Source organism: Lampris incognitus, chromosome 5 (assembly GCF_029633865.1).
Source record: "Lampris incognitus isolate fLamInc1 chromosome 5, fLamInc1.hap2, whole genome shotgun sequence".
NCBI classification, from domain to species: domain Eukaryota; kingdom Metazoa; phylum Chordata; class Actinopteri; order Lampriformes; family Lampridae; genus Lampris; species Lampris incognitus.
Genome location: NC_079215.1, coordinates 66,653,304 through 66,661,434, shown reverse-complemented (window position 1 = coordinate 66,661,434; position 8,131 = coordinate 66,653,304).

Below are 8,131 nucleotides of genomic sequence, written 5' to 3'. Positions count from 1 at the left end.
TCTCTGTTTCTGTACTCCCTCCGTTTCTGTACTCCCTCTGTTTCTGTACTCCCTCTGTTTCTGTACTCTCTCTGGTTCTGTAGTCTCTGTTTCTGTACTCCCTCCGTTTTCTGTACTCCCTCTGTTTCTGTACTCCCTCTGTTTCTGTACTCTCTCTGTTTCTGTACTCCCTCTGTTTCTGTACTCTCTGTTTTTGTAGTCTCTGTTTCTGTACTCCCTCCGTTTCTGTACTCCCTCTGTTTCTGTACTCTCCCTGTTTCTGTACTCTCTCTGTTTCGGTACTCCCTCTGTTTCTGTACTCTCTGTTTCCGTACTCCCTCTGTTTCTGTACTCTTTTTTTAATTAAATTTATTTCTGATTTCTCCCAATTTAGTGGCCAATCAATCCCTATTTTAATTCAAACACCCACCCTCGTACTGCATGCGTTCGCCAACTGCATCTCTCCAGCCGGCAGTCTCGAAGGAGATGCCTCCCCACTTTCGTGACTAGGCGAATCCAGGCCGAACCACTGTTTTTCCCCCGACACACCCAGAGACGTGTTCATGTGACGAACACAAGCCAACTCCGGCCCCCTCCCAAAGACAGCGTTGCCAATAATTGCTGCTTCATCGAGTCCAGCCAAAGTCGGATCTGACGAGACCGGGGCGCAACTGTATCGACGCAAAGCCGATGCTTAGACCGCTACACCGCGGTGGTGTTGCAGTCTAAGCGACACCGGCGAATCGACACCGGCGGAACCTCCTGGTTCTGGGTCCGATGCTGCTTCTCCAGCGCCCGCCACTCCATCCATGCCTCTCTACCTTTCCAGACCAGAGCGTTTCTCCGGAGACACAGGTGGCTGCAGAGCTTTTCTAACCCAGTGTGATTTGCATTTTGAGCTTCAGGCTGCTGCCTTCCCCTCTGACCGCTCAAAGATTGCATATATTATTTCTCACCTGGCTGGGAGAGCGGAGGCCTGGGCGACGGCAGAGTGGAGTCGGAAATCACCTGTCTGCAATTCACTGTCGCTGTTCTCCAAGACCTTCACCCAGATCTTCCAACAGAAAGCCCCTGGACGGGAGGCATCCTGAGCCCTGGTGAGACTGTGACAGGGTAAGAAGAGGGTCTCTGATTACGCCATAGAGTTTGATGCTTTTCTTGATGGACTTTCTGACACTCTCAAAGACCAATTAGCCCCCCTGGACCTACCTGCAGAGCTGGATTCCCTTATAGCCCTGGCTATAAAGATTGACAAGCGTCTGTATGAGAGAGAGAGAGGCAGAACCAGACCCTGCAGTTCCCCGCCGCTCCAGCGGAGGCAACAGGTCAGCAGCTCTTCTTTGTCTTCCTGGAGACGCATTCCTCCTGCTGACTCTATCACAGCCCCTCCCCCAGACACAGAGGAACCTATGCAGCTTGGTCGAACCCACCTGACCCCAGAGGAACGCCAGCGACAAGTTTCAGAGGGTCACTGCATCTACTGTGGCCAACTGGGCCACTACATCGCCTTCTGCCCTTTAAAAGACCGGGCTCGCCAGTGAAGGTGAGGGCACTGGTGAGCCGTACTTTGACTGTTACTAATCCCTCTTGTTTGCAACCTCTAGTGTCTCTCATCTCCCCTGCGTTCTCTCTTAAGCATCCAGTCCTAGTTGATTCCGGCTCAGATGCTAACCTAATGGACTTTGATCTAGCCAGGAAGCTGGGCCTCAAAACCTTCCGCCTCAACCTCCCCCTGGAGGCCAGTGCCCTGGATGGCCGGCTATTATGTAAGGTCACCCATCGCACTCAGTCACTGCACCTGTCTTTTCCCGACTCTCACAGCGAAAGAATCAGCTTTCATGTCTTTCGAGCTCCTCAGCACCCACTTATCCTGTGATACCCCTGGCTCACACTCCACAGCCCCCATATAGACTGGAAAACGAGGCAGGTAATTTCATGGGGAAAGACTTGTGCAAAGAACTGTTTCGCACCCTCTCAACCTTTCCTGTCAGAGCTTCAACCTCCTAACACCTCCCAGAACTCCCCCAGTCTGGATCCAGAGTTTCCCGACCTTTCCTGGGTTCCCGTCTGCTACCATGACCTTAAGGAGGTTTTTAGCAAGGCCCACGCTATATCCTTGCCTCTGCACCGGGCCTATGACTGCGCCATTGACCAGCTCCCGGAACTTCACCACCCAAGGGTCGCCTGTATTCCCTGTCAGCTCCTGAAACCCAGGCCATGAGAAAGTGCGTTGAGGAATCCCGGGCTGCAGGGATTATTCGGCCTTCCTCCTCTCCTGCTGGCGCTGGGTTCTTCTTCGTTGACAAGAAGGATAAAACCCTGCGGCCTTGCATTGACTACAAAGGACTTAACAAGATCACCGTTTGCAACAAGTACCCCCTCCCTTTAATTTCCACTGCTTTTGAACTACTAAATGATGCTAAGGTTTTCACTAAACTGGACTTAAGGAATGCTTTCACCTAGTTAGAATAAGGGAGGGGGATGAATGGAAGATAGCATTTAACACTCCTATTGGTCATTACGAGTACTTGGTCATGCCGTTTGGACTTACCAATGCCCCAGCTGTCTTTCAGGCCCTGGTGAACGACGTCCTCCGGGACATGCTCAATGAGTTTGTTTTTGTTTACCTGGACGACATCTTAATCTTCTCCCCTGATGAGCAAACTCATATGCAGCAGGTCCGGCGGGTCCTCCAGCGCCTCCTCCACCATCAACTCTTTGTCAAGGCTGAGAAGTGTGAGTTTCACGTGCCCTCTGTGTCCTTCCTGAGGTTCATCATGTCTGAGGGGGAGGTCAGGATGGACCCAGAAAAAGTTAGCGCTGTTGTGGATTGGCCCACTCCCACTAGCCGTAAGGAGGTTCAACGATTCCTGGGGTTTGCTAACTTTTACAGAAAGTTCATCAGGAATTTTAGTTCTGTTGCTGCCCCGCTTCATGCACTGACCTCTCCTAAGCTCAGCTTCCAGTGGAACCCACGGGCTTAGCTCGCTTTCCAAAGACTGAAGACCAGCTTCACCTCAGCTCCTGTCCTCACGTTGCCTGACCCCAGCCTGCAGTTTGTGGTGGAGGTGGGAGCTGTTCTCTCTCAGAGGTTGGCTAAGGACAATAAGCTACACCCCTGTGCCTTTCTTTCCCACAAGCTGTCGGCCTCTGAGAAAAACTATGATGTTGGCAACCGTGAGCTGCTTGCCATCAAGGTAGCATTGGAGGAGTGGAGGCACCTGTTGGAGGGGGCCGAACAGCGTTTTCTCGTCTGGACTGATCATAAGAACCTTGAGTACTTGAGGATGGCCAAGAGGCTCAACTCTCGGCAAGCAAGGTGGGCTCTCTTTTTCAACCGGTTCCATTTCACCCTGTCTTATCGCCCTGGCTCCAAGAACTTAAAGCCTGACGCTCTCTCCCATTTGTTTCCCTCCGAGAACTCTTGTAAAAAGCCTACTCTCATTCTTCCTCCCTCGTGTGTTGTGGGTTCTGTCACTTGGGACATTGAGAGAAGGGTCACCGAGGCCAGTGTGAACTGTCAACCTCTGACCGGCTGCCTGCCGAACCGGCTGTTTGTGCCTCCTGTCTTGCGTTCACAGGTCATCTACTGGCCCACTCTTCCCGGTTATCCTGTCAGCCTGGAGTACGCAGGACCTTGTTCATCATACGACAGCGGTTCTGGTGGCCGGTCATGGAGAAAGAGGTGACAGAGTACGTGGCAGGCAGCCTGTCCTTTGTGTGCTCGCAGTAAGGTCTGCTAACGCCCAGCTTCTGGTCAGCTTCACTCACTTCCTGTGCCACATCGACCCTGGTCAGACATCTCCGTGGACTTTGTGACTGGTCTCCCCCCTTCCGAAAGTAACACCACCATCCTAACGGTGGTGGATAGATTTTCAAAGATGGTTAATTTTGTTCCCTTGCCCAAATTGCCCTCGGCCAAGGAGACAGCCGAGGTGATGCTGCGTCATGTTTTTCGCCTCCATGGCTTCCGCAGGGACATTGTGTCTGACCGGGGCCCGCAGTTTGTGGCACAGTTCTGGCGGGCTTTCTGTTCACTCCTGGGAGCATCCGTCAGCCTCTCATCTGGCCACCATCCCCAAACCAACGGTCAGACGGAGCGGCTGAACCAGGAGCTGGAGACCAGCCTGCGTTGCCTCGCCTCCCAGAGCCCCAACACATGGAGCAGTCAGCTCACCTGGGTTGAGTATGCACACAACTTTCTCCCATGTTCCTCATCTGGTCTCTCCCCCTCTCAGTGTGCCTATGGATATCAACCTCCTCTCTTCCCTGCCCTCGAGGGGAGGTCAGTGTGCCCTTTGCGCTGGCTCTGGTGCGCCACTGTAACCACACCTGGGCCTGGGCCCGACGCACCCTGCTCTGCAATTCCGAGCGTTAGAAGAAGGTGGCTGACCGACAGCGGATCCCTGCCCCCACTTACAGGAGCGGCCAGAGGGTATGGCTATCCACTAAAGACCTGCCTCTCAGAGTGGAGTCCCGGAAACTCTCTCCCAGGTTTGTGGGGCCATTCCCTATTTCCAAGGTCATTAATCCAGTTGCTGTCAAGCTCAAACTCCCCAGAGCCATGAGAGTCCACCCATCCTTCCACGTGAGTCAGATAACACCGGCCATAGAAAGCCCTCTGGTCCCTGCCTCCAGGCCCCCTCCTCCCCCCCAGTTTGTCGATGGTGGCCCTGTTTACACTGTCTGCAAGCTCCTGGCGGTCCGGCGTCGGGGCCGGCGCTCCCAATACCTGGTCGACTGGGAGGGATACGGCCCAGAGGAACGTTCCTGGGTCTCGGCCAGCAACATCCTGGACCGCTCCCTCATCCGGGACTTCCATCGGGCCCACCCTGGCGACCCTGGGCCGTCTGGAGCCGGTCGTAGGGGTGGGTGGGGGTACTGTCACACCCCATTTGGATAGTTAAGTTATCTTTTGTTTCTCCCAGTGTTCTTTGTCTTGTATTTCCTGTTTTATTTTGATACTCACCTCTTGTCTCGTTTCAGGTCCTTTACTTCCTGCCCTCATGTGTCTCCCTCCTGTGTGATTACCTGCCCTGCCCTAATGTTGCACCTGTGTCTCATTGTCTCCCCTCCTCCAGAGTATATAGTCTTAGTGTTCCCTTCCTTCTGTGCCAGTTCGTCTTGTTCCTTGTGACAGCGTTCCAGCATTTTTCCCCTTGTGTGAGTTTCTTGAGACCTATAGTTTCCTGACCTGTTTTTGCCTTTTTTCACCTCGCCTTTCGCCTGCCGATTTGGACGCTGTTGCCTTGCTATCTGATCACCTGTGTACCGACCTCATTCTGATTAAAAGGACTGATTTTTGTGAACTGAGACTGAGTCTGCGTTTTGAGTCCAAGCCTGTGGTTCAGTACTGACAAGGGGGGCACAAACGGGATCTTGAAAAGAGGAGGGGACATGTCCCCCCCTGTCCCCAGTGGACATTATGCTCCAGCATAGAACCCATAACAACTCACTTGGCTGAGAGATGATAAAACAAAGGCGTTGACAATGGATTTGTATAAAATCGTGTTATGTGAGTGGCATGAACATGAGTTTACATACTGAACTGGGATGACCTGTTTAATACAACCCAAATAGTATTTCTACCAGATTTTTTTTTCAATTGTTTTTCCCTCATAGATAATTTACTCGGTATGATTATATAATACCCAAGTATTAAATCCCACTAGGTATCCACATGAATACTGCATTACCTGCCAGTAGAGAAAGTATTACTTTAAGATGTATTGCCTAACATGTACTCCAGTTGGTTTTGTATCCAGATAAAGTACTGACTGTATTAATAAGTCTCGGTACTGATGGAGTAGACTGGATAGGTTTATTCATGTTAATAAAATTTCATCAGTGTATAAACTAGATTTAAAGTCATAACCTTACACTTCCCTCTGTTTCTGGTTGCTGTGGCACATGCAAGAGGTTCCAAGGCCAAAACAAAGAGCAATGGTGAGACTGGACATCCCTGCCGGGTAGGGTAATACACAAGGGTTTACACAGAATACCACTAGTTTTCACAGAAGACATGGCACTACTATATAATGAATTTACTGATTTTAAAAAGAAATCTGGACAAAAGCCAAATGTAGACAGTACAAAGAATAGGTAGGGCCGGTCTATCCTGTCACAGGCTTTCTCTGCATCCAGTGACACAACTGCAGCTGGGCCACAGAGACAGTTTCCTTTATATACAATGTGGTACGGTCTTCTCATGTGTCTGGATTATAAATGCCCCTGAACAAATCCAGTCTGGTCTAGATGGATCAGAGAGGGAATCACAGAAGGTTGAGTCAGTTCATTTGGACACAACATTTACTGAGGGAAACGTTTCATCGTCATCATCTAAGTGACCTCTTCAGTCTCACCTGACTGCAGGTACAATACAGTGACTGCAGGTGTCCCCACCCTTATAAACAATACAGGGACTGCAGGTACCCCCACCCTTATAAACAATACAGTGACTGCAGGTGTCCCCACCCTTATAAACAATACAGTGGCATAACGACTGAAACTAATGATCAGTTTCATATGCAAATTGCCATGACCACTAACTAGAGTTACAATGGCTATTACCTTAAAGCCAAAATTATCATACAAATCTTATAATCATTATTGAGGATGCTATTAGGACACCAATTTAATTTCCAAGAGATCTTTCCGAGGTTTTGCAACACTGAAATATTAGCAAAACGCATGTATAACAGACATTTACTGGCTACAGGCATGGGTGCAAGTCCATGAATACTGCAAACATTCCCAAATCCTCTGTGGATAGAACACATGGCCATTGAAACTCTAGTTAATGGTCACACCATATTTGCATATGAAACCGGTCGTTGGTTTCAGTCGTTATGTCACTGTATTGTTTATAAGGGTGGGGACACCTGCAGTCACTGTATAGTTTATAGGGGTGGGGACACCTGCAGTCACTGTATTGTTTATAAGGGTGGGGACACCTGCAGTCAGGTGAGACTGAAGAGGTAACGTAGACGAGTGATGAAACATGTCTCTCAATAAATGTGTCCAAATGAACTGATTCAACTTAGCTTGATTTTCTTTCCTGGACGATTGAGCATGCATGAAGCCGCTCCATGAATACTTGGATGGCATCCAGGGCTTTACCCGTGTCCCCCTAGAGTTAGTGGTTGTGTCAGGAAGGGCATCCGATTTAAAATTTGCCAAATCAGTATGCAGATTGACAAGCCCACCAAATCAAGGCTCAAGGCCTGGGTTAACAACGGCTGCCATTGGTGCTGACCCCTCACAGGGTCCTGATCCCAGACAGCAAAATTGCTGTGGTCCGGACCCGTCCCGCATCAACACTTTCATTCAGCCCACATACCGCATGGAATGATGGCACTTGGTCGGTCCGCTCCTGTTGGCCAGATCTGGGCCAGAACCAAGCCATAGCAATGCTGCATGTGCCACATATGTGCCAGAGGTGGCCCATATGTGTTTTGTGATATTTGGGCCATATTCACCATTTACCACACGGGGCACTGCAGACTCACATCCAGATCACATGTTGCCCAGAGCACCGCATCTTTGCCAGAAAAGGCCCACATGTGATTTGGCACATTTGGGCCATATTTGCTGTTATACATGTGGGCCACTTCAGGGTCACATCCGTTTTGTCAGGGCCAGAAGAAGACCATCAGTGCTGCATCACTGCCTGAAGTGGCCCACATCCGGATGCTGTCTGAGATGGAAACTGTAAAATCCGCTGCGGCGACCCCTGAGAAACAGGGAACACGCTGAAAGAAGACGACACAGGTGTGTGCAGGTGTTTCGTGATGTTGTACTATGCCGTTATATACTTTACTTTGAAAACACATACAGTTCTCTAGTAAAAGCATCTTCACCAGGGGTTTTCCGATCACTTTCCAGCACATTGGACGTTGCAGGTTCAGTTGTCAGCATCACCGGTACTTGTCCCTTACAAACAAATGACTAAATAAACAAACAAAGAAACGCAAAAACAAACAAAACAAACAAACAAACAAACACACAAACAAATAAAACGCATGTTTCATTCTGTCGTTCATGCGCCAACTCGCACTCCTCGCCAGTAGATGGCGGTAATACAACCTAAGGTTAGAGTTCGACTGTCTAAATTCCAACAAAGAAGAAAGTATTCTACTTCCGCCTACTCATC